Genomic DNA, 26,225 nt, shown 5'->3' on the forward strand with positions numbered 1-26,225 from the left:
TGTTCCCATGGGATTATTCCAGGAACATCCGTAAAGAAGCTAAAGTTAGCTCTCCTGAAGTCCATGGCTGTAAGCTTACTTTCTGTCCTGCTTCCCCCTCACCCAACACTGAACTCCACAATATCATGGTCACTACAGCCAAGGCTGCCCCCAACCTTCATGTCTCCAACAAGGCCTTCCCTGTTTGTTAGTATGAGGTCGAGCACACCATTCCTTATGGAAACCTCCACTACCTGCAACAGGAAGGTGTGATCAAGGTTTTCCAGGAACTTTCTGGACTATTTTTGCTTTGCTGTATGGCTTCTCCACAGATGTCAGGGTAGTTAAAGCCCCCCACAAAAACCTCTTCTTGTGACTTTGAGGGTACTTCAAGATGCCTCTAGAGGACCTCATCCATTTTCTCCTCCTGATCTGGCGACCTGTAGAAAACACCCACAATGTCACCCTGACTGCTCTGCCCTTTAGTTCTAACCCGTAAGCTCCCTACTTATTCGTCGTCCACTCCAAGACAGAACTCAATACACTCCAAGTGTTGCCTCACATAGAGGGCAACTCTACCACCACACCTTCCTGGTTTGTCCCTCCTAAGGAGTGTGTAATCCTTCATGACAACATGGCACATAGCTCTGTGATTATTTCTTTTCTATCCACTAGGGTAAAATCTATTATACTCATCAGTTGTACTAAATTGTTTAAAAATCAGTATGTCTTGAAAAATCTACAGTATTTTAGTGTTGACAGAATGGGAGATCCAGCATATCTTTCAAATTGAAATTTCCAGCATCTTATGGTTTTTTTCATTCCAGCTCACAGTGTAGGGAGATATTAAAAAACCCTATTACAGTGATTTTGTGAATTCTATTACAGTGATTTTGTGAATTCTGTTGAATGCTAATTAAAAGCATCTCCTGTTTTTTCATAGAAAAGCATTCAGCATAATTTTCATGACCTCATGTGAACCCTGCCAGGAACAAAGAACTGCAAGAGACGTAACCAGACGCTTTCCCATGCGCAGCCACTTCACATAATACCTTGTGGGGCCAAATTTTAATTTTTGTAGCTAATTGACATTTCCTTATAACACTCAAATGGTTTGACTGGATTTTTTCTATGTAATTGCTAGGCTTCAGCAGCTCCTTTAAAGAGATGAGCATCCATGCTGGATGCTGTGTCCCCATCTTCTACACTCTTCTACACAGGAATCTGCTGTAACAAGAAATGCACACAGATTTTTTTTTCTCAAGGCTAGAGAGACACTAAGGATAAAGCCACTGCCCATCCATCCCTCCTCCACCGTGCAGAAACACTAAGCCCAGCCACAAGCAGCTGTACCAGCCAGCACCTCCTGTCTGCTGGGACAACTTTCTCTCTGGTGCCAGTACCTGAGTGAAGGGCATTTCATGCTGTGCTGCCACAGGCATGCACTCTCCAGGGAAACCTGTCAGATGCTGGGACAAAAGCAGATGTTTTCTCCTTGCACCACATTCTCCAACTACAAGTCCCCTGAAACCAGAGTGCAGACTGTGGGGGTGTGGAGTAGGGGAGGAGAAGAGGCAAGGGGAGAGGATGCCCAATGACTCAGAAGGAGATAACAGCTCGTTTTATGTGGCTTGCCATTCGCCTTCCTCTCTTGACTCTTCCTAAATAGGTTATGTTCATGGGCTTTTGCATTCCAGGCATGTGAGTTCTATGGGCAGCATCCAGTGACAGCAATGCAGACAAATTTATTACCAGGTATGGGGCACTGGTGTACAGACAATTAAATACTCTTTTTCCTCACATCCTTTGTGCCTCAGTTAAGTTTATCAATATCTTGATTGGATGGAAAATGAGGGCTTATTTGTTCCCACTTTTACATTGGCTGTCAGGCAGATCTAGTTGTCCCCTTACTTACAAGGCTGAGAGGAGGCTCCCTCCCCTCAGGGCTGAAGGCACCATCCACTCCTGGTGCCAGCCCCAGCCACTCCTGGTGCCAGCCTCATCTCCAGCCAGCATCCCTCTTTGACCCCAGCTCCCCAGCCATGCCCAGTTCTCTGCCCATGCTCAACTCTGCCAGGTACTCTGCTCATGTGCTGGCTGAGGACAGGAAAAAAGTTAGTTACAATCACCCTATAATCATGCATAGAAAATAAATGTTGTTTGGAACTTACAGAAAGAAGTCTACTTTATTTCTAACCTGCATGTTCCCATATCTCATGCAGAAAGGACTGAGAAATGTTTGATTTGGCACCAAAACCTCAAGCTGGTGAGGCTCTTGTGTGGTTGCTTAGCTTGTGGGTCAAGTCATCCTCTGAATGACTCCTAGGTTTTTGAATACATGGCAAAAAAAAAGGGAAAACAGGTATTTTCAGCTCGTCATGGGCAATTTAAAGGGACAAATTAAAGGCTATGTTCTATGCAGGTGACTCTTTCTCCATTGAATTTCAAAGGCCTGCTGACATGACTCTCAAAACTGTGCTGAGAGAAGGGTTTTTAATAACTGAGAGTGTCAGGAAACGCTAACAGTCAGGGGCCTGTCCAACTCTCAGCATTGCATATTCATACTGTCGCACAGCACACTCAGTCATTCTTCATCTGTGCTTCTAGGCACAAGAAAGAGGGGCTAATAAGAAATGCTCCTTCACTTAGTCACAGGGCCTTAAGGGGTCCTGTCAGGAAACACAGCTACCAATACCATGAAGTCATTTTGAAGGGATAAATAAATAAATAAATAAATGCATTGCCCAGGGATGATTTTCACTTTGGCTCCAGTGTTTAATCAGGATAATAACACCCAAGAGCAGCATGGCAGTGCCTTTCTTTCATTTTGTGCCATGTTCAAGTGATGTTGTTTCACAGCTTTAATAGTCCTGTCAGCATTCATCAGCAAATCAAGACACCCTCCAGAATACCGCCATAAAAACATAGTGGATTTTTAATTGGAACAGGGCAGCCCTTAGTACACCAACTACATGTTAAATTGATATTTCTCACTACAAGCTCAAGATTATCCAGTTTCAGCTGTTTCCAAATGAAGCAAATCAAGCTTAATGTGGGCTCAGCTGAACAAATGTATTTTCTTAGGTTTACAGCAGCTTTTAACTTTTAATGCCATGTCTTTTTTTCCCCCCCTTTTTAAAGATGATGTTATGGTAGGAAAATGTTACACTTGCCTATGTGAAATTTATAGATGACCTTTTTTACTGGACAAAAGTTCTATGGGACATTGGACAGGATATAAATCCCAGACTCTACTCCATCAAAAGACAATAAATAAATGAGGAAGATTAAGAGTGTAGTTTAATGAGACAATATGTTTTCCATTACAGATGTAATTATTTGCCAAAAATTGTCCTTTCCACATTCATTTTGTTTTGAAAAACAATGACTCCTTCATAAAACCATCTAGTAGGTTTTCTGGATGCACCATTTCTTTGGATATCAGTGGTTTGTGGTCTTGTTGATGTGGATCAGAAGAAGTCACAGTCATTTGTTGCTTTTCCTGAAATCTTAAGTACCACAAGCTGCTGGATCATTTCTTATTAGTATCTGGGAATTATTAAAGTGTACCCAGGATTCCCATCCAGTCCCATTTTACAGTAAAAAAACCACAGGAAAAAAGTGGCTTTTGTTACTTCTGTATTACTTTCCCATAAATTACGTGGACCATATTCCCCTGCCATTTTTCTGTTTAGCCAGTCAGTATTCAGAAGGTGTGAAACACTTTCAAAGATTAGCTCAAATAGGTGGAAGAGGGGAGGTGAAATCAGACAACACGCACTTTGCTTGTTCCTTGCCCTAAGGAGCAAGAGGGTGGACTGGTGGGGACAGCAGGCCATCCCCAGGGCAAGGTGAGTCCAAGCACATCTAGCACAGCATTTTCCAACACACAGGCTCATCAGAAGAAGCATAAGGAAATCAAGAGTCAAGCACACAGCTCATCTCTCCATCTTAACAGACGCTCACTAAAGAAGTTCTTCTAGTGGACACAGCCATATTTTCTGTAATAATTCAGGAGACAATACAGAGCCATCCATCAGGAGTTTTATGTGTCAACTACCTACAGAGACATTTATTGTTGAAATATATGCTTTAGCCGAGAAAGAGGTCAAAGCACAATAGCAGAAAGGAAGCATAGTTAGACACCTAAATTGGTTGAGGATTGTATCTTTCTAGGTGCTGCAACTCTTCCATCCGTTTTGAGTTTAACCTGAGTGTCTACAGACACCAAAAATATTATAAAGGAGTTAAGTCCCTTGGAAAGGGGTTGACAGTAGCCAGTGTGCTGAGCAGGGAATGGGGGAGAGCTGGTGGTAATGCAGAGGCAACGCTGCTCTTGATGCTTTGCTTTTGAGGTGAGCTGGTAGCGTGAGAGCTGGACATCAAAAGATGCACCATCACTTGTCTTCCAGCAACCTCCTCATGTCTCTGCCTTGTTGAAGGGTTCTGGAGGACAGCAGGGAGCTGTACCAAGGGAAGCCAAGCAAACTCCACACACTGCTGCACCAGAATTTTATCCCCCTCTGTATGGAGCTTCTCTCACAAGAAAAGGTCTGATACTAAGAGCTCTCTAGTGCTAATCCTCCGACCAGCAAATTGCTCTCTGTATATTTTTCCTTAATTTTTCAGGACACCTGCAGGACTTGCAGACTATTCAACCAGCTTATCCCATACATGGAATGATGCACTCCAACAGGAGGATGGGACAAAAATCTTCCTCCAAGTTTATCTCACGTGTCTTGTTGTTGGTTTTGGGTTTAGCCCTAAATTGTGTGTGTGTGTGTGTGTGTGTGTGTTGTTTGGGTTTTTTTTTAAATAAACATAAACATCACAGTAAGACATTCTCTTTTTTTGCTCAGTGTTCAACCCAAAAGTCAATCATCAAAGCTAAATTAAACAAGCACAAACCTTTACTTAACTTTTAAACAGCGAAGAAGCTTGAAAAAAAGATCTTGTATATGAGACGTCATATGTAAATTATAACTTCACTTTCAAAATTTATCTTGGCCAAATTTCTGGAGTAAATCTAACAAATGCAGTCTTCTGTGGGAAGCTTTATTCTGAGAAACAATTTCCTACATTGAGAAGGGGAGAATAAATACAGCAACAAATTCATCCCTTTGCATATGGCTGTTTTAGAGATATACACCACGATAATATCTTTAGAGACAGACACTGCAATAATGCAAAACTCAGAAAGACTGAGGAAATGTCTGCATTTTACCATTCAGCATCTGTTTCAGCTCCATGCTAAGGCTCAGACCTGAAAGGTGCTGAGTAACCCCAATTCAGCAAACACTGAAGGGCAAATTAAAAAGTTTAAGCTCACAAAGGGGACTTCAAAATTAATGGGAAATCAAACAGACCAAAAGAAATGGAGCAAAGAAAGCATACTTCCTTATAATATAAGGGAACAAAATTAATCACACATGAAGTGACCTCCACTGTGCTGGACTCCTTATTAAAGAAGATCAAAGTCCATTTCCATCCACATGAGTTTCTCCATCCCATTTAAAAAGCTGTTTCTTCACAAGTCCTTCTTCATGTACTTCTATCTGTACATGACCTGCCTTGGGGTGAGACATCAGCCTTTAGGGAAGTATCATGGCATTGAGCTGGGGTTTGATGGGGAACATGGCAGTATACAATGATGGAGTCATCCTCTTTTAAAGAGCAGGTAACTTCAGCACTTTCCAGGGGGCGCTTGAGATATTGGCTTTGACCTTTGGGACCTGTCTGACTTCATGCTCACAGAGGTAGAAATATGCAAACTAGAGCTAAGAGAAACACCCTGGACTAATATTCTGCTCAGGGCATTTACATATATTTTGTAGGGGGAGAAAGAGCCTTTCAGGTATGAAAAAACACAGTGAAATGAAGGGACTTGGTTCTGCTTGTGCTGATGACCCCATTAATACATGACATTAGTAGCTGCATGTTTGCATTCTGTACATGAGGGAGAGACAGAAGCACTCAGCACCTACAGATAATGTTTGTGAATAAGGGTATAGGCAACCCATGGTGAATCACTCACAAAAGGCTTGTATAAAGGTATTAGAAGCAGCCTCCTCTCTTCTATTTGGCACTTGGCAGACTAAGTCCTACCAAGTATGTGGCAATTACCATGGTTCAACTACCTCAACTAACTGAGAGGAACTTATGCCCCAGCTTTCTTTCCCCTGGGTCTCAGACTGGGTTGTTACTGGGAGGATCAGCTGAGAAGTGACTATTGTGGCTTAAAACTTCCAGGCCCTCAAGCCCCCGTATTCAAACCATGGTGATTTTAGGTGAAAATGGGCCAGAACCTTGTCTGCCAACAGACTCATAAAGATTTCCCAGTGGGAATGGCTCAGACCCTTTTACAGAGAGAAATAGCTAAAGAGAAACATGTGAGAAACACTACTGGAAATCCACTAGTGAAAGAAAGAATTTGTTTTCTGAGTTCAAATAATTCAGCTAAAGAAGTACTAGCCATCAGAGAGGAGCTCACATAAACATTTTACAAGTGAATAGCAAAGAACCAGAGAGGAATAAATAAATTACTTCTCTGCCAAATAAATCATGCAGATTGCAAGCCTTCTGGGGCAGATACCTTAGATACTGTATTTTCTCTTTAAGTTGGTACAGCATGCAACAACACAAATCCCCAGATTCTTTAATGGGGTCTATATACACTGGCCTAATATAAACATAAAATTGCATGCCAGTAACTGTAAGGTAGACAAGGCCCTGAAAAGGGCTGTGCAGCCATGGCCACATCACTTGACATTGTGCATTGTTGAGCTCTGGTGTCTTCCTGCACTGAGAATTCTGTAGACCCAAAGCTGCAGGGAGTTGAAGGCTGCCCAGAGCTGCAGCTGCCCCTGCACCACGTCAGTTTGCAAGGTCCTGCTGCAGTGTCTTCCATGTGCCTTCACTTAGGAAACAGGTCAGGAATCAGTCCCAAATAAAAAAGGTTCAAGCAAAAATAATGTGGCAATTTCTAGACAGGGTTTTGCAGAGCATAAGTGGTGGTGTTGTTACATTTGTAATTGGGTAGACATATCTTAATGCAGCTTCAAAGAAGTGGCCAAGAGCACCTTGGGGCAGGGAGGAGGAAATGTTCCCATTGGGAATCCTAGAGAGACTATTTTGTACGTGTGCTCCCCCTCCCCTCCCCAAATTATAGTGGGTAATCCATGTGTGCCTAACCTTTGGGCTCTCAAATAACTAATTAGTGTACTTTAATTAGTACATGCAGTGTTACTGAGGTAATATTTCATCATGTTTCAAGAAGGAAAGGTTTTGGCAGGGTGCAATCTTTTCTTAGTCCAGATTGGAATAACAGGGGTTATATAAATGTAAATTACATAATTTGGCAGCTGTGTTACATCAGCATGTTATGACTTAGAGAGCTAAATCCCAAGACCCCTCGCTGACCAGTGAAATCAGGCTCCCATTGAAACTTGCCAGTGGAAGCGGCCCGCAGAAGACAACCCTGGTGCAGAGCCCCCACAGCTGTACCTTCTCATCCTCCCCATCAGCAGCCCTGCCCTGGTCACTCGTGAGCTTTCTGTGTGTGCTGCTCCTTCTTGACCCACTGCCAGCCAAGAGTTTCTTCCTTCTCACACCCACCATGCCTGCTTTCCTCACTGTCTCTCTTTAATCTAACTGGCCTTTCTTTTGCTCTCCTCTATCTTGTGATCTTTCTTTCTAACTTTCCTTTATTTACTTCTTCTAAGTTCTTCTTCCTGTTTTTGTCAGAAGAGCTTCAAGCTATTTAAAGTATTTATTATAACTCTGCATCTTTCTGAGCACTTACAGTCTCTTCTACCACTCCCATCATCATTGTCCTTCCAGCCCATTGCATTTCTCTTTCTCTGGCTCTTTCTTTGCCTTCTTGCTTGCCCTCCCTCTCACTCTGCTTTTCCTTAATGCCCAAACAGTGCCATGGGTGCCAGTATGGAGCCACCCATGAGGCCCTGCACAAGAGCAACCTGGTCATAGTAGAGTTGTGTTTCACAGAGATAGTGGAGATCTGTATATACGGATATCTATACTGCTCTCCTGGGGCCCCTCTGAAAACCAGACCAGAGATGACTCTTGACTGTATTCAGACTTCTGATCCTGAGCATGTGCCTGCACTGGATGCACACCCACATTCACACCAAAACCAATTTTGACACAAAAAAGTTTCAATCCCTTTTCTCTGTTCAACCCCTGAAAGCAGCTCTCCCAAACCCCATCCACTTCACCGAGGCATGTTCCAGGCTGGTGGTGTAGAGAGGGAGCAAGCAGGTTATGGGACACATCCAAGAGGATAATTCACAAAGGGCATTTTCTCTCAAGTCCTGCTCCACCAGCACCTTCAGCCAAGGCTGCACCTTATGCCCTGGTTCACAACAAAAAGTTTTGTCCTCCATCCTGCTCAGCCTTACACCCTGAGCCCAGGAAGGGATATGGAGAGGAGAAAGGAGCAACAGTTCTTCATATGAAACACAGAATAAGCAGAATTGCTCAGGATATGGCTAGAAATGGGTAGAGTCAAGGATGATGAAGTTCTGCCAAAAAGTTAAGGAGCATCTGACCTTACCATTGAAAACATCTCTGAGAATACTTTCCAAAGTAAATAAGCTACATAAATAGTCTCCTTTTTCCTAGAGATTTCTAGGAAGGAAAAACCTGCTGACTGTGGTGTCAGTGCATTTTATATGACAGCATCTAGAAGTAATTTATAAAAATTGGTAAATGTCCTTCTTTGCAATTATCCCCCTTTGCAAGATGAGGAACAGAAGTTAGGTGAGTTGCTCGAGGTCACACTAGGACTGAACATTGGTCTTTTGACTTCCAAGACTGTGATTTAAACCATAATCCTTCCTCTTTTTTCCACTACCATTGCAGCTTCCACTGCACTCAATATTCAGCATAGTGGTTATCATAATTTTACACTAATTTTGACTAATTTTCTGCATCACTGCTCTGCATTTAATTACTTCAAAATGTATCTCTGAATTATTTATATACTGTAACCGCTTTTGTGTGTTAGAAAAGAAGTATCAAGTGGTCTGGCAAAGCTCAGCACTAAATAAATAGACCCTCAGGGAAAAATCTGAGGGAGCTGGAGAGATATTTCTTTTTCCAAAAAAGCTGTGGCTAGCTTTATCCATACTTCCCAAGTCTGTTAGAAAGTTTCACACAGTAGAACTGAGGAAACAATTGCAGAAACCAATTTGATTGATGCAGCCTCCTTTTCAGTCTCAATAATTTTCAATAGAAGAGATCCGATTTTTTTGATTCGCTAATTATTTATACTTATTCAACCATGAAAAACAGTAGGCTGATTAGGAAGGGTGGGGAAGGCAACAAATAGAAAATAAATAAGTTGCTTGCAATGAGCATTTAATTTGTTAAAATGCTCATTACAAAGCAAAGAAAATTGACAGGACAACTTCAGGGTGTCAACAGAAAATCAGCAAGCAGCATTTGTGGTAATAGTAGAGTGCAGAATAACACTGCCAAGACACAGGCTGACCTTTGCTCTTTACAGAAGATACAGTGGGTTTGAGAGTGTGGACTGCTGGGGAGGATGAAACCACAGATCCCCAGATGCACTGAAACTGTAGTGATTAATGAGGCCTGAAAATAAATATTTTATTCAAATTTTCTTAACAGGAAATTCTACATCTTGTCCTGTGGATTCTTTATTTTTAATTAAAAAAAAAAAAACCAAAAAACTGAAAAAGAGACACAGAAAATGCTGAAAAGTTTGATAAACTCTTCCAAAATAGAGAAAAACAATTGTTGAAAATGGTATTTTATCGTGGTAATATGTAGATGGCATGTAGACTGACATGAAAGCCCGGTTGCTGGAAGCATTTTCTTATCTCTAAGTGTCGGCGATTGAATCCCAGACCCAGACTGGCAGGGAATCTGAATCGTTTATTCAAAGGAGTGCGTTGGGTTTGTACACCTTTCTACAGCACAGCATTTCCTTCTATGGCGTGACCTATGTGTTGCTGCTACATCACAACACACCTTCTCAATGTCCCTCTGTGGGGTGATCACTCGCTGTTCACTCATCTGTCAGCTCCCCGCGGGCTCCTCTCTGTAGGGCTCTGCCCTGTGACACCTCCTCCCCCCAGGCCCCGGTGGAGACAAGCCTCTGTGTGCCACCATGTGCTCCTTTGTGCTGCCATGTGCCTCTGCAGGCAGGTTTACAGCTCACAACCCAATTCTACCTTATAATTCCCCATACTAGGACAGAATTAACTGGCAATTTACACACTGGCTGAAACATCTGAAGACAGTCCTACTTTAAAGTAATGAAGAAATGGCAGAAGATGAGCACAAGGTTATCTTAAGCTGCCAGAGGACATCTTCTGGGCTTGGGCAGGTATGTCTCTGTGCAGGTATGTCTCAAGGCACCAGTTCCTTTTGCCAAGGGGTCCTCTCTTCTGAGAGATCTTCAGTGATCAGAAGGGGATCAAGGATGGGTTGGGTTGCCCTGGGCCATCCCATGGGCATTGCAGGAAAAGCCCCTCAGGAAACCCTTCAGAGCACTTGGGGGATGAGGATATTCAAGAAGTTCAGACTTGGCAGCACTGCAGATCCCATCCAGAAAAAAAAATTCTTCAAGACTTTTATTTGGCAACAACTTAATGCATGTAAGCCAAAAGATGAAAATTGGGGAACCACAGGTGTTTAACTGCAAGGATACCTCTGCACCTGGGCATGCTGCCCTGCCTGAAGCTCTTCATTAGTTTCAGCAACTGGGACTCCACCTCCTCTGATTTTATGTCAGTGAGTTGGTTGCTTGGTCCCAGCTCCTTGTCTGGGCTTGGAGTGGCAGGAGGAAACCATCCTCAGATGGAAATTGTCTCACTGACGTTAGACATGTATTTTAGCAGGGAACTAAACATCTTCTAGATATATCAAGTTAGAGAACCAAGGCTAAACGGAGCTGAAATGAAGAAACCACCCAAAGGCAGCCCTCTCACGGGCAGTTCCACCCCTCCCCTCGCTGCTGGGATGCAGCCTGTTCCCATCCCTCTCATCACTACCTGGCCCCTGCCTGCCTCTTGGCCACTGGACACCTCTTGGCATCTCCAAGGCCAAACCACTGTGGCATCTCCCCGAGTTTCTAGGGGGAATAAAATGTAAGGCATACCCTGTTTCCCAAAGGCAAACAACAGCAAAAGTGGATTTAAAGGTACAGGTGGCTGACTGTGCCCAAGATACCAACAGGAAGTGGAGACCATGGCACAGCAAGGCAAGGACACACCATTTGCTAGGTTGGGAACCGATTAAAAGTGTTTAACACCAAGGACCACAGAATATGTCCCTGCAAACATGTTTGCAGACTAGGTACAGGAAAGACCACAGTGTGCACTTGTGCCCTGGCACATGTGAGAGAGGTCACAGCAGGTGACAATCAACCAGCTGTGAAGCACAGAAGTACACTAAGTCACATTTTTCTGAGATACTTTGAGTGCCGTGTTCCGAAGATTACTCCTGGGATGCAGTGTAGTTTATACAACAGCCTTACTGCAGGGCTGAGCCAAAACCAACAATGTAGTCAGTGTAGTACTTCTTTTATTCAACCAGTTCCACCCAAACCCCACACCTTCTCTGGGCATTGCTTATATGATACAGAAGGGAAATTTTAAATCATATATTGTATACAGAATATACTTTAATGACCTCCCGAAGTCTTGTTATTTTTGGTAAAACATATCTTTAGTGGCAGGCAAATCTGGATTTTATTATTATAAATTGAGGTTTGATTGAATCTGATTTGAAAATGAATTCATTTATGATAATATGAAGTCATAAAAAATTGCCTACTATTAGTTCAATATTTTTATCCAGCACAATAAATAAATCTTAGTTCTCCTCAGTGAGGAACAGGAAGAAAATTACTGCACTCTGAAAAGCATATTTTTTGCAAAAACTTTTCAGTAATTGTTACTAGCTGTACCTCCTTTGCTTTTAATTAATTTACAAAATAAAAAGAACACTAAGTTCTAAGTGAAACATTCTTGAAGTGATATTCTGCATATTTTTTAAAGTTTGTTTTCTCTGTGGTAGTATGAAAATTTCAAGATAAAATTCTCTGCTTTCTACTTACATGTGCTCAGTTTGTATACTACATTACTGAAATAAGGCTACAAACACAACTGTGTTTCTATTGCTCCCATGTTTAGGGGCTCAGAAAGAAGGTTGCTTCCATCTACATTATTATTACCCAATTTTTTTGCAGGCAAAATTCAATCCTCTATTTTCTGCTCATTCAAAGCTGAAAATAGTAGTCACTGTCTTGCATTTTCCAATTTCTTCCACAAAAAATATTTTTCATCTCATTTTGTTACCAGATACACAGAAAACAAGGAAGACCTGGCAGCAGGATTTGGAAACTGACACATTCAGGACCTGGAGGACTAAGATTTGGAAGACAACTCCAAATTCACAATGATTCCAAATCAGAGATTCCTTTCAAGGATTACCTTGCTTAAACCCACTCTTTTTTGAAACAGGTTGGTATGGGTTTGTGACCTGCAGGGACATCCATTGGTAGCATGAAACTGGGTGGGTGGTGAGCTAGGAGAAGGCGATGGAGCTGCACATCAGGATGAAGTGGGAGGTGGAATGTGGCCAGTGCACCTCTACACACAGGCACGAATCCATGCACAGAAATCCTTTGTGGATGTGCAATAAATTCCAGGACCCTGAGTGTCAAAATAACTTCTCCTGTTAACCTCACATGTTCCTTTTCCCAGTGCCTGGGGCTGTCCCTGGCTGCCCTGCTCCTGGCTGGGGTGTCAGGATGGGCCCTGGCTGTGACAATCTGCCTTGCCATACCTGTGCACTGACAGTAACTACTTGTGCCCTGGAAGGTTAATTGAATTTAAAATTGTGCCTTACCATTAACTGAATGGTGAAAATTAAAACAGTATTAATTTTAAGGGGAAATTAGTTTCAGAGAGCAAACTATTAGCAGTAACCATATTCTTTCTGCATATTCTGCTTTGCATTCAGATATCTCATCAGCAGGAGCACGTTTCGCTGCAAACAGCAATAAGGACGTGTAATACAGCTCAACAAACTCATATTTGTCTGTAGTTTCCCTAGGAGCTTAAAGGTTGGCATTTTGGGTGCATCTAAAACTTTTAGAGGTATTGTGGAAGCCCCTTTGGCTAGAGATGAAAAATGCATCTCCTGAGACAGTAGGTTAAAGGTCATACTTCGGAAGGAAGGAGAGGGAAAGATATTTTTCAAAGGTGGTCACCTACAATCATAGACTTGCTGCAGGTCCAAACCTCACCAGAAGAGCATGAAGCACCCAATTTTCACCTAGTTATGGACTGAATTAGCTCTGCCCCACTGCTTTCCTCCTTCCAACTGTTTTCCATGATGTTATGTTGAGAAAGCTTTGGTGAAGTTAATTTCCTAGTCTGGCTTTGTGGGCAGATGCAAGCGTTCAACCATGGTTTCTGCTGACTCCCATGGAAAAACACAACAGCAAAGCAAGCAGACCGAGTTTGCAATTAATCTGATCTCACATAGCTACTAACTACAGCATTTCTGTGTCAGCATCAGTTCAACTAATATGAACTACGGTAAGAAACTGTTAAGGAAGATTTAAAAGGTAATTAAAAAAAAAAAACCAAACTAATTTTGTCAATAATATCCATTTAAGAAAACAAAAGACAACTGATTACTCTGCTGTAACAAAAATACATATACGTGGCACTTTCAGTAATGTTTTATTTTCTTTTTCCATTAGATCTGAGAGAATCAGAGAGTTTCCCCAGTGAATGTAACTGACTAAGTGATTTCATTTATTCCTTCTTTGGATTGGATTAAGTTGCTGCCATCTGCTTAGTGTCCCAAGTACTTTTGAGGAAAATTCTTTTCACTCAAATGGTTACGTAATGGTATGTGGTCTCTTGCCATCCTTGAATGCAGTCACTGAAAAGACAGAGATAAAAATAGAAAAGAAAAATAGTTGTGATCACCATCAACTGCTGTCTGTGCTCTGTCTTCTTTTAAGCCTGCCTGCAGCAGGCTGTTACCTCCCTTTAAAATCATCTTCCTTTCTACTTCTACTCCTAAAGACCAAAAGTATGACACTGACCATATAATTCCATTCACCTACATTTTTATTAAGCCCCAGAAATTTTTTGGCTTATATGCATTCTCCAGCAAGTCTTGGTGTGAAGTTTTCAGGAGATGTAGGACTCAGTTTTTCCCTTGGTAGCTCAGTCATTTTTTTAGCATTGCTTAAATATTTGTCTCATTTCTCTGCTGTATCTGTTTGGTGCTAAACTGTATCCAGCGTTTTGTTCTGCCTTTGTTGTTGAGGTTAGAATCCTTAAATGCTATGTATTTCCACTGAATGAAAGTTCTTAGAAAATAGTCAGACAAGTATTTAGGTCATGCTTTTTACATCTTCAGGTGTTAATGGCCCATCTTTCCACTCTTGTATTCCAGTACAAGAGTGCAGTTTTTCAGCCCTATAAATAGTAAGTGGAGAGGGCAGATAATCTCCCTATGCTGACTTGATATGCACCACCTTCCTTTTTCATAGCATTGCACTGAATCCTCAGCTGTGTCCACTCTGACTCCCAAATCCTCACGTATTTCCAAGTAGCAGACAAACTAATGCTTCAATTACCTTGATATAGTGTCTAGACTTCTGAAATATACATAAAAACCTAAAAATTAAAATGAAGAGAAGGCACCAGGGAATATGAGTCTGTGCCAATATATGTATAATCTCATTGCACCCCATCACCATAATTTTTGAGAAGCTGCCAGTAGCACATTAAGCAATGGGATTGCTATCTGGTTTGGATGTTTCAGTCAGTTCTTCACCTGCTTCCTGAGGGTGGAGAACTGCCTGTGGACTACGGGGTTTTCCTTTTGCTGGAATTCTCATTCAGAGTTATTTTTCATAAATGTTTCATCTGCCCTACATGTATTCAGGGAGGACAAAGCTGGGCGACATGCCTCTTACATATGGTGTGGAAAGCACTGAGGCTTGGGATGCTCATTATTCCCATAGGAGTCGGCTCCACGATCTCCGACAGGCTGCCCAGAAACATCTGGCTCTCCTACAAGGCCAGAGCTTGTCTGTCAGGCTGTCTAAAGACTACTGCTAGCTGGATGTTCACTGGATGTTAGCATCTGTTTAAGAGTATTGAGCAACACCTTGCAACAGCTGGGGTGAAAATGCCAAGTTACATTCATAGACACTTCAACAGGAGTGCAAAATGTTAAGTACTACAGTTGCAATGTGGGGGAAAGGCTAATACTGCTCTAATTCCCATGCAAAATATCTGTAATGATCACCTGAAGTTCAGTGCTTTATCTTCATCACATCATCTGCAAAAATGGATGTTTCTTTTAGCAAAGTAACAGCAATTCTCCGTGCTAAATCACATGAAGAATCCCAAATGCTGAGGTGAAAGTCCTGATGACAAACACCTCTTAATCAGAGTACTATGAAACTAAATAAAGAACACAGGAAAATTATTATAGATGAGAAAAAAACAGTTGGTGAACAAAATAATAAACCAGTGACAAACTAAAGTTGCTTCTCATTGATCACTGGCTTCCAAGGCAAATTAAAGTGTTTACTACTACAAGAGACATTGCTATTCCCATAAACTCACAGACAGGCCTTTTCTAGCTGACGCCTATTAATGATCCCCCATTAATGATGCCCCATCTTTCATCATCTTTCTTTCTCCATTAACCTCTCTTTCTGTTCAGTCCTCCAGCCTGTGAAAGGCCCAATGGACTAATATAGTTTAGCCACTTTTTAAAAGCCCCAAGTCCCTTTTAAAAAAAACCAACACTTTCCCTAGCTGAAGAGTAACAACAGAAACTTTTATTTTACCCCAGGACTCATTCCATATGACACCTATAAACAATAAATCAAAGCACCAGCATCACCCTTCTAACCTCCACTACCACTCATATTGGGGTAATTAAAAAAGCTCTTTTTAATTTTTTGGATAAATATGAAAAGACAGCCCAAGAATACAATGGGCTGGCACAGCCTGAATTTGGTATCATTGTAAAATGAAGTTCATAAGGCTAATCAAGTTAAACATTTTAGAAGTTGGGAAACTTTCTGTCCCAGATGGCTTAACAGGTGACTCCTATAAATTACACAATACATTACAGCAGCATCCACCAGTCTTGTTAGAATAAGGAGTCAGTCAGCATTTCCATTATAAACTCGTATTTTCAAAGTTTATTAGATAGCCATAAAAACATTCTCTAAACTGAGTCTTGGCACACAGTGGATTTTCACCTTATGAACAAACTTTCTGTGTTACAGAAAGCAGGATAATCATCTGAAACTCACGTTTCAAATTAGATCAAAATTTTCAAAGCTGATTAAAACCAAAACCTCTGGAATTTTTAGAACTCCTCTTACCCTTCCTGCTTTGTTACTGAGGATGTTAAGTTTAACAAGGTTTTGTTCCTTTATGGCCTATGATTTCTTGCTAACTGATCCTGAAGGCAGGTTATTGAATTTGCAACATGATAATTCCTTTCACAACAATGCACCAGAATGTCATAAAGGGAATCCTGCACCACATTCTAACAGAAGGATATCTCAAGCTGTAGTGAAAGAAAAAAAAAAAAGGCAAATACAGTCTTGAAAAAAAGAAAATTTAAGTTTGTCTCCAATCTGATTCTCTGTGGTTAGGTGCAATACTTGAGGTGAATTAATTTTAATTAAACAATACCTGAACATTTAAGGTGGAAATGAAATAGAAATTCTAAACACCTCCACATTTCACGTATTCCTCATTCTAATCTACACATACTGACTTTTAAACACAGCACAGCAGCCTCAATCCCAAATAGCCCAGAAACAGTAGCTCAGGCACAGAAACAGGACTTTGAAGGACACATGGTGATTGTTCAATATGTAAAATATTAAAACCACTTCTATAGGTGTATCTTCGAAATTTGAAGCAGACAACAATGTGAGTTCTGTGCAATTTAAAGCTTCTTTGCTTAATGCAAGGAGCTAAATTTGTAGAGGTTGTTAGCTCAGACATTTGAGTCTGCACACTTCAGTTCTGTCTGCCTGTGTTACAGAGGTATCATCATGCTGGAGTGAACGGGGCACCTCAGAGACCATGGCCCCGACAGACCTTGGCTCTTACAGACCCACACCAGCCATGTCGTGCATGTTGAGCACGGTGGTGTTACCAGTGCCATGGGAGAACAGTCAGCATCAGACAGCTTTCAGAGGATCTTCTGGATCAGCTACCGCCTGTTCACATGCCTGCCTGGCTCTTCCTCTTGAAGCAAGAAAGCAGAACCACAGCCTTGTCTCTTAAATTTTTGAGGGGAGTTGACTGACTATGTGACTAACACCTGAAGTTGCCATTTTGGTTCAGTCCTTCAAACACATATTAGCTCTGAACAAATGAAGTATTTCAGCAGTTTCTAGAGGACAGTTCACATGCAGACAGGCTGGCTCAGGTACAAGTGTTGCCAAGGTCAGGGTTATTTCCACGCTGTCAGTCAGGCAGCACATATCCAATTTCTTCCTCCAGCCTATCATCAGCAAAGCCAGCTGAAGTCTATGGAGGGGATCTTTTTCTTACAGCTTGACTTCACCTCACTGTGATGCAGGAAGGTGTGGAGATTCAGAGCTTTGCATCTGCTTTGTACTGCTGTAATTGCTTACAGGAGTACGAGGAAGGTCAGTGGCAATTTGAGCTGGTCAGGCAGTGACAGGCAAAACTCCAGACTCTCCCACTGAACGGGATGCATTAATTTGTTGTAAGAATAAACAACAAATAAACAGAATAAAGAATAAATAACAAATAAAACAGAATAACAAATTAACAAACCTGAAGTACAGGTGAGAAATGTCACATTGATAACCTCACTCCCCAGACTGCCAGCAACAAGATGAGAAACTCGTTTAACTTCCTCAGTGCTTCATCAGCTCCCACCTCATGCTGTCTACCCGTGCTCAGCCACTCTTCTTACTGCAGTTTTGCTCCTCCAAATCACAACATTACTAATTTACACTACACAGAATTTACTGCATTTAATTGCTTTTGGAAGAATGCAAGTGAAACTGGTTTCTGTTTACATTTTGGCTTCTTACCTGCAAAATCCCACATCAGTGATGCCTGCTGTTCTTTGCTACAGACTTCATCAAGCCTTTGCCTTGCATTGCCTCACACCCAACTTGTATGCAGGACCCTCCCTCACAGACTGAACTTATCTCTCTCCATAGCAATATAGGAAAGATAAGACAGAAAAATAAAGGATAACTATTGACAAGAGCACAGACACATCATCCTCGCAGGGTTTTTATTTTGGTTACATTCTGGTAGAATGACCATATTCCAGCCATGTTCTGATACGACAAAATTGATGTCAACAAGTGGTCTGGGAAATGAATAATGAAGGTCAAGCCTAACCAAGGGAATATTTCATATTCCTCCTGTCCCAGAAGGCTTCGCATGGTCTGAAAGATCCACAGACAAAAGAAGCTCTTTCTCATGTGATTCCTAAACTTCTGTTACCCTTTGCTTTCTTCATATAAGTGCAGAAACAGGAGATGGCACGCAAACTTTACAGTGAGAAGAGCTTTTACAGTCTCTATGGGCAGAAGAATGTTTGCTTAATATCTTTCACATTTAGAGAGAACTATATTCCTCTTGAGATTACTCCTTTGCATTGTTTTTATCTAAGGGATGTGAGAAGGGTAATTAAAAGGACGTACTTGTCTGCAGCAACTCCCCCCACCCTAGCTACAAGATCTGTACATGTCACCCCTTGATCCACACTATTTTTCATTGCTACTTTTGTTGACACTATCTAGGTAGTGCTAAGTCCTCCACCTCTACTGATTTCCTGTGGAAGACAAGACATTGGTTTAAACAGGCTGCATGACTGATAAAGTTTGGATTTCATACTCTGCAGCTTTTTCATGCACGTTTTTCTCTTTCAGCCTTGTAGGCTTGTCTCATTAATGGCATCTGCATCCTTTCCAGCTATTAAATACTCCTGACTGCTACAAGTTTTCCCCTCTCTGTTTCCAGAGGAGGTGGAACACCCTTTAAACTGGCTTTTTATATTAAATTATTTCCTATCTTTTTATTATAGATGGAAAATGTAATATTCCTGTTACAATTATTCACCTGTAGACACAGCGTACATGGAACTGAGTCCATCTAGCAGCCACCTCACAGTCCCTATACCAGGTCTGGGACCTTATGCCTACCATAATGGGGTTGACAAAGGTGTCATGAAGGTTATTTTTTGCCCTTTTATTGTCTTGGGGGTAGTTCACCATGCTCCAAAGTTTTGGACAAGAAACTGAGAATTTATTAAAGACCTGAAGGGGTTTTGCATCCTAAGATATGTGGGGTAGCTTTAAAGGAAAATTTTGCCTCAGGTGATTTTGGATCAGCAAGTGATTCACCCACAGATCATTTCAGCAGGTGGTCAGTGGCCATGAAGACTTCTGAACTTCATTGAGCTTCTTTGTTTTGCAAAATTTAAACAGTGCTGTGTTTCTTGGTTAAAAGGACCACCACCTTTTGTCTTAAAACCTTCATAACCTAATAAAAGAACAGCAAAAAGAAGTATCTGTGAAGAACTGTAACCAGGGCTCAATTAGAGTAACATCTAAGTTTTTAATAACTAACAGCAGTGATCACCCTTGGGTTCGGATACCTTTGTACACATGTATAAACACACACACATGCATATGGTTGAGTGGATGTAACCAGTCTGACTTCATATGTATGCTGTGAGCAAATTATGTTAAGTACCAAATAAACAGAGAAGAACATCTAATTCCTATCCCAAAGAAGAAGCTGAATAAAGTCAGTTAAGGGATAGCATAGAATCCAAGGAATTAAACTAATGTTTTGCAAATATTTCCCTCATTACTCACTTGTTTACTATGATTCTTAACCTAGTTTTCCAGAACTGTGCTTACCCTGTCTGTCCTATCTGTCCATCAGTTTACCCTAATAGCATTTGGCAGACAGTAAACATCTTAGAGGACACTCACACATATTTGCTGAAAATCTGAAATGTCTGATGGAAACGGGAGAAGAACTCAGCTGTTGTTCAATCTGTTTGGCAGCAGCTGGCCAGTCCACAGCCATATGTTCTCTAGAAAATTAACATGTATGTGTCTCTGATCATCACACACAGTGTAGTGCTCAACAGCAGAAAAAAGGTAAGAGAGCTTAGAGTACCGTGGAGGGGGAAGAGCACCCAGACAGAGGCAGAATTGACTGTGCTGTTGCAGAGTAGACTGGCAGTGTGGATAGTGCTCAGGAGGGCAGGAACAGAGTTTACTGCATTGAGATAAGGCATACAAGACACAGGACAACAAGCCTAAATGAAACTGCTAATTCTACTGCTCAGGGAGTTTAGATCTTTGCACAAAAATACCAAATCCCTTCCCTCAGATCAGGCTTCCTCCAGTGCTCAGGCTCCTCATCCTCTCACCATGAAAGGCCTCAACTTCCACACCTGCTTCCCCAGGAAAAACTTTGTTTGGGAACTGCCAGAAATCTAGTATGCTGCTTGCACCAGGAGAGAGAGCACTTGGCAGCCTCTCGCTCAGCTCAGATATCTCAGACTGTGATATGTCTGGACTACACCAGCTCCTGGGACTAAATCCTCCAAGTCACTCCCACACTTGAGTTCCTTCCATGGCAGTGAAGTGCATCTCCTCCAAACCCCTGGCCTGTTCCCTCCAAAATATCCCTTCTTTAATTGGTCTTGGCTAAGGAATGAGTACAAATAAATCCATTGATATCACAACTTAATGCTCAGCATCTTAATGCACCAAATCTTTATGTGACTAAACTTAAACTCTCAGCGATACAATGTAAAGCTAGTCAACATCCATCAATCCAGCAGTTATAATGAAAATAATGTAGTAGAAAAAGAGATTTAACCACATACAGAATAGCTGAAAGTAATTCATGCTGTCTACCCAACTACCTGCCAGCGAGGTTGTAATTCAGCTGACAGTGCTCTCAACAGATGTTGTCTGACTGTCAAAAAAAATAAAATGTCTGGGGTCATTTCCAATATAGAAATGGAATGGAAATAAATATGAAATATTTTGCCATCTGTTACATTGCTGAGTCACTGGAGAATATCATCCCCAAATGTGCATACTTCTAGATTAATTGGTCTATAGCTGTCTGACAACTAGAATTCAAAAAAAATTCTCCAAGGCACTGATTCCAGCACATTACAGAAGATATATGGAGATGACTGCTGTAAAGAGAAATATTAAACCCAAGCTTTAGGGGAAGGCTACAAGAAGTCCTTGAAGATACTGTGCTGTCTTATTATGCATTAATTAATTCACAGATTTTTCCAATAAGCCTTCTGAGAACCTGTAAATGTTGTGTCTTCTACCAAATCTCTTATTGCCTGGACTTGGTGCACAGCCTGTGCTTGCAGGGATCTCTGTGTGCTGTACAGTGGGGTGGGATTGGGGGTGGAGAAAGGAGAAAGAGGGATTTCTTGGGGTGAGACTTCACATTTCATTTATGTGCTGTTTGAATGCAAGCCCCTAGTGAGAGCAGCATAAGGCTCCAGGCAGTATGAAGTCTCCAGGAGCTGCAGATTATGCCAAGATAATTCATCCACTTCAAGTGGCTGTGATGGTACCCAGAGGAGCACTAACCCAGAGGACCTTTGTGTCATTTTTTCCAGAGTGTTAATCATCACACCTTGTCTCACCTGGACATATATTCCTGGCACTCCTGGACGTGCCCTCCAGTGCACAAGATTTCAAATGACAGTTGCAGAGGAAAGTCATGGCAGCCTAGGAGGGCTGGGATGGCCAGGCAGGCTCCATCGTGTGTCCTGCCTGTGTGAGGCTGGAGGCACCTCCATGATACTGTGCTGTCTTATTATGCATTAATTAATTCACAGATTTTTCCAATAAGCCTTCTGAGAGCCTGTAAATGTTGTGTCTTCTACCAAATCTCTTATTGCCTGGACTTGGTGCACAGCCTGTGCTTGCAGGGATCTCTGTGTGCTGTACAGTGGGGTGGGATTGGGGGTGGAGAAAGGAGAAAGAGGGATTTCTGCCCAAGGAGAAAGAGGGATTTCTTGGGGTGAGACTTCACATTTCATTTATGTGCTGTTTGAATGCAAGCCCCTAGTGAGAGCAGCATAAGGCTCCAGGCAGTATGAAGTCTCCAGGAGCTGCAGATTATGCCAAGATAATTCATCCACTTCAAGTGGCTGTGATGGTACCCAGAGGAGCACTAACCCAGAGGACCTTTGTGTCATTTTTTCCAGAGTGTTAATCATCACACCTTGTCTCACCTGGACATATATTCCTGGCACTCCTGGACGTGCCCTCCAGTGCACAAGATTTCAAATGACAGTTGCAGAGGAAAGTCATGGCAGCCTAGGAGGGCTGGGATGGCCAGGCAGGCTCCATCGTGTGTCCTGCCTGTGTGAGGCTGGAGGCACCTCCATGATTTCTCTGCTAGTTGATAATTCCCACTCAGTGGGGAAGTCTTTACCTGATAGACATCTGCAGACAAAGTACCTAGTTTCTGAACCACTCAGGTGGCATGAAAGGATCAGGATCACCTGCTCAAGGCTTGGTGCACCTTCTCAGAGCATAGCAAAACTCCCTACTCTTGTTCAGGAGGTAATGGATATTTTTCAACACCAGCTTAGCATAAAAGAGACTGTAACCTCTCAGCTAGCTCTCCTCTGGACAGGAGATCAGTCCTCTTGCAACTCACACAAGACCACTCATGAGGTATTTGCCCATATTCTGCTCCATTACATGGGGCACTTTTTCAAGCCAAGCATTAGGCCAAGGTTACCATTGTGATACTGAGACGGAAATCAATGGTTTCAGCCAAGTCTGTCTCAGAGCATATCCACTATTTACCTATCCGTGCTTTACCCCATTCAAATGAAGACATGTTTGGCAGAGAAAAACAACCTGATGGCACAGGAGAACTGACTATTTAGAAACCCTCTTTTCTGCTTCATAGTATTATTTCCACATGATCTTTTTTTTATTGCTAATTGCTAAATGATACCCATCATCCATTGCAGGAAAAGTCAGAGAGAACAAGTGAGCTGGGACTTTGACTCACACACAGACAGCCTCTGGGGTGAGAGCAGTTACAGCCCAACTTATCCCTGTGAGAGCAATTAACTTCCAACCAGGATGTACCAGAAATACAGCATAAGAACTCACTCCTCTAAGGCTCTGGGCAGCTACTTTGAAATCAAAGGGAAATGTGAATGCTAAAATCTCTCATCTGACCTCATACCTGTAATTTAGATAATCTGTATAAAGACTCTACACTTACGTAGTCAAAGAGCTAGAAACCCACCACTCTTCTGAAATCCAGCAATGCGAAGGGTGGTTGAGTACCTGAAAGAATTGTGAACCATCCTATACAGGTTCGAAAGTAATGTGACATTCAATACCATAAAACCAAAGTTTTAGAACCAGTCTTTTTGCAAGGATGACATTTTATGAGTTGTATTTCAATGAATTGAACTCATTAAAAGAAAAAAATTGGTTTGTTGACTGAGGTTGTTCAGCTCTAATATTGGTTAATATTGGTGAGTAATTAAAAATGTCCTAACCATTCAGTTTACAAATGAGGCAGATAAAGGCACCTGTTCAGATACCTGTAACTTGAAGTATTCTTGCTGATAAGAGTCTTTTGAGACCAGGCACTAGAAGCAGAAAATACATGTAGCTCTGTATCTTCCCACTCCTTTTCTTATTAAACTGTCTGCCTTTTCCACATTGTCCCCCCTTCCCAGCCCCTAGTCCCAGCCACACCCTCGGGTTCTCCCTATTGGTTCCAGTACCCTAACTCCCATGTACCGCTCCTGCGCCCTGAGAAAATCCCAAGCTCCCTGACCATGGGGTCTCTCTGCCTCTGGGAGCTGGCTTGTCATCGCGTAAAATGGAAGTTCCTCTGAGGCCGCCATGCAGGGACCCTTCTGCCTCATTTATTGTCACCGTGTTGCGGAGCCCAGCTAGCCGGAGCACGGGGCCGCCTGAAAGGGCTGCGAGAGAGCGGAGCAGCCGCCCTCCCCGAAGCAGCCCTGCTGCACTCTCTGGGATGGTTGGGGCTTGCTAAACCAATGCAGGAAACTAAACCACCGCAACAAATACAGACAAGAATTTGGCCTATTCTGTTTACTTGAAGCACATGATCTCACTGAATTCAACAGAAAGAAGAGACAAAAGCCAGAAGACAGAAAAGAAGATGTGGCCAAAAAACAATCCACATAGATTACACCAGGAATCAATAACATTAAACAGCAGAAAAAGACCGTATTACACCAAGGGAGAGGGGTAAGATGGGGGAGAAGAACAAGTCTTAATGAATAAACTCAATAAATCAGGCCAACTCCCCAGAAAGGAAGGATAGCTCAGACAAAATTTCCAAGGTGTTTGTAGAGAAATGCAACAACAAAGAGAAAGAATTTAAAGGAAGTAGAGACAGCAGCATGGGGAGAATAAGAGAAAAAGAAGCAGAAGACCCATCAGAAAAGCAAAGGTCTGTAAAGATTCAACAGGAATGATAGTGTAGAGAACAGCCCATATGCACTGAGCTTCTGGAAGAGAAGACTCAGTCTAGTTTAAGTCAATTACTCCATGTGAGCATCATCATCCTGAATCTCATGATTTGCATGTTTGGTACATCTTGGAACTGAAGTAAACCTTTCCTTGCCCTGGTCCAGAGCATACTGTTTAACAGCCAGAACTCAAGTCATCACACCTGTCAGGCCAGGTTCATCTTTTGGCATGTGACCAATGTTGTGACTCTCATGCCCACCTTTCCCTGCATTCTGAAGCAAAAACACATCAAGATTCTCAGTTTCCCTAAGGTGCTCATGATTGCTATTTCTGAATAGTGTCTTCTCACTGAAGATTTGTTCATTATTACCTCATCCTACTGCAAAGAGACCTTCTTCAAGGATTTGGATCTTCCCTCTCCCTCATGAAATACCTAACCTCTTCTCCATCTTTGAGTTCCATATGGTCATCACCTCTCACAGGATATCCAAGCAGTTTTGGACCTTCATGGCTGTCCCCTCTTCTAGCACTTTCTGCCAAGACAAGATTGTGCTTTGTCCCACTCCCCTGCCCTGCATCAAGCCTTACCCACTTTGCTATCAGGGAAGTATCTAAAATAAAACTTAAAGGTTTTTCCCCTTAAATTGCAGATATCCAAGGCAGGGTCTCTGTTCCTGGGTAGCAAGCATTGCCTTTTCCTACTAGCTAACTTCCAGAATACGTCAGGTAAGCAAGGTATCCTGTGGGAATCTTCTCACCTGTGTGTGTACACAGCTGAAAGATCCAGGATGAGTCACTTCACTCAGAGGATATCTCTTAGAGCTGAATAACTCATTGTATAGGCTTTGCAAAGATAAATGAGTGCTCTGGAGGGTTGTGTTGTGGGATTTTTTTTTCTGATAATAATATTGAGAGCTATGGTAGCTTTCCTCTCCTTGCCTTTTTTCTTTTCCAAAACTTTCCTTCATGGGATTTCATTTGCCACATGCACACATGCATACAGTGCAGAGGGCAGTCTTAAGTGTTTCTGTTTATGATACTGGTGATGATTTTCTTCCTGTCTTGTAGAAAGGGAAACATCTGAACTCCTTGTCTAACCCTAGTAACTATACATCACTCCCTTTTTATACTCTCCCCAAAGCATTCACTGCAGTCATTACTGGGTATTCTCCCTGTGGCCCAGCCCAGCTTAACTGCTCTTATATTCCTGCCTCCTTATACCAAATATTCTGGGAGTGGACATGGCAGCTTTCCAATGTTTACAGCCTGTGCCTGTGTGTGGTTTCTGCCTTGACTCTCACTGGCCTGGATGTGTACAAGCCAACAGGATTCACTAGAACAAGAACTTAAAAAGATGCAGTGACATTTTATTCACTGCAAGAGAGAGATGCAGCACGATAACAGGTAACCAGCAATGTGCTGGAATTGAAGGGTTTTTAAATTATTCTAGACAAGCTATGTCTGACCAGATCTAGTGGTGGCAACAGTCCTGTTTTCACCCGGCAGTTCCCACCGACATCCCTTTCAGTGGTGTTCTCATAATTTTAAACAGGACACTTGAAGAAAAAGGACAGCCCTGAAATGGCTTTCAGTCACTGACAGGGATCCCATCAACTGGATTCAAACTTTCCAGTTGTGTTTATTTCCTTTATTAATT

General features: G+C 42.1%; 1 pseudogene; it reads right to left on the reverse strand.

Annotated features, from left to right (window-relative positions):
• LOC108445674 overlaps positions 1–26,225 on the reverse strand; it is a 34,244-nt pseudogene that overhangs the window by 2,406 nt on the left and 5,613 nt on the right.

Source organism: Corvus brachyrhynchos, unplaced genomic scaffold, assembly GCF_000691975.1.
Source record: "Corvus brachyrhynchos isolate BGI_N302 unplaced genomic scaffold, ASM69197v1 scaffold302, whole genome shotgun sequence".
Taxonomy (NCBI): domain Eukaryota; kingdom Metazoa; phylum Chordata; class Aves; order Passeriformes; family Corvidae; genus Corvus; species Corvus brachyrhynchos.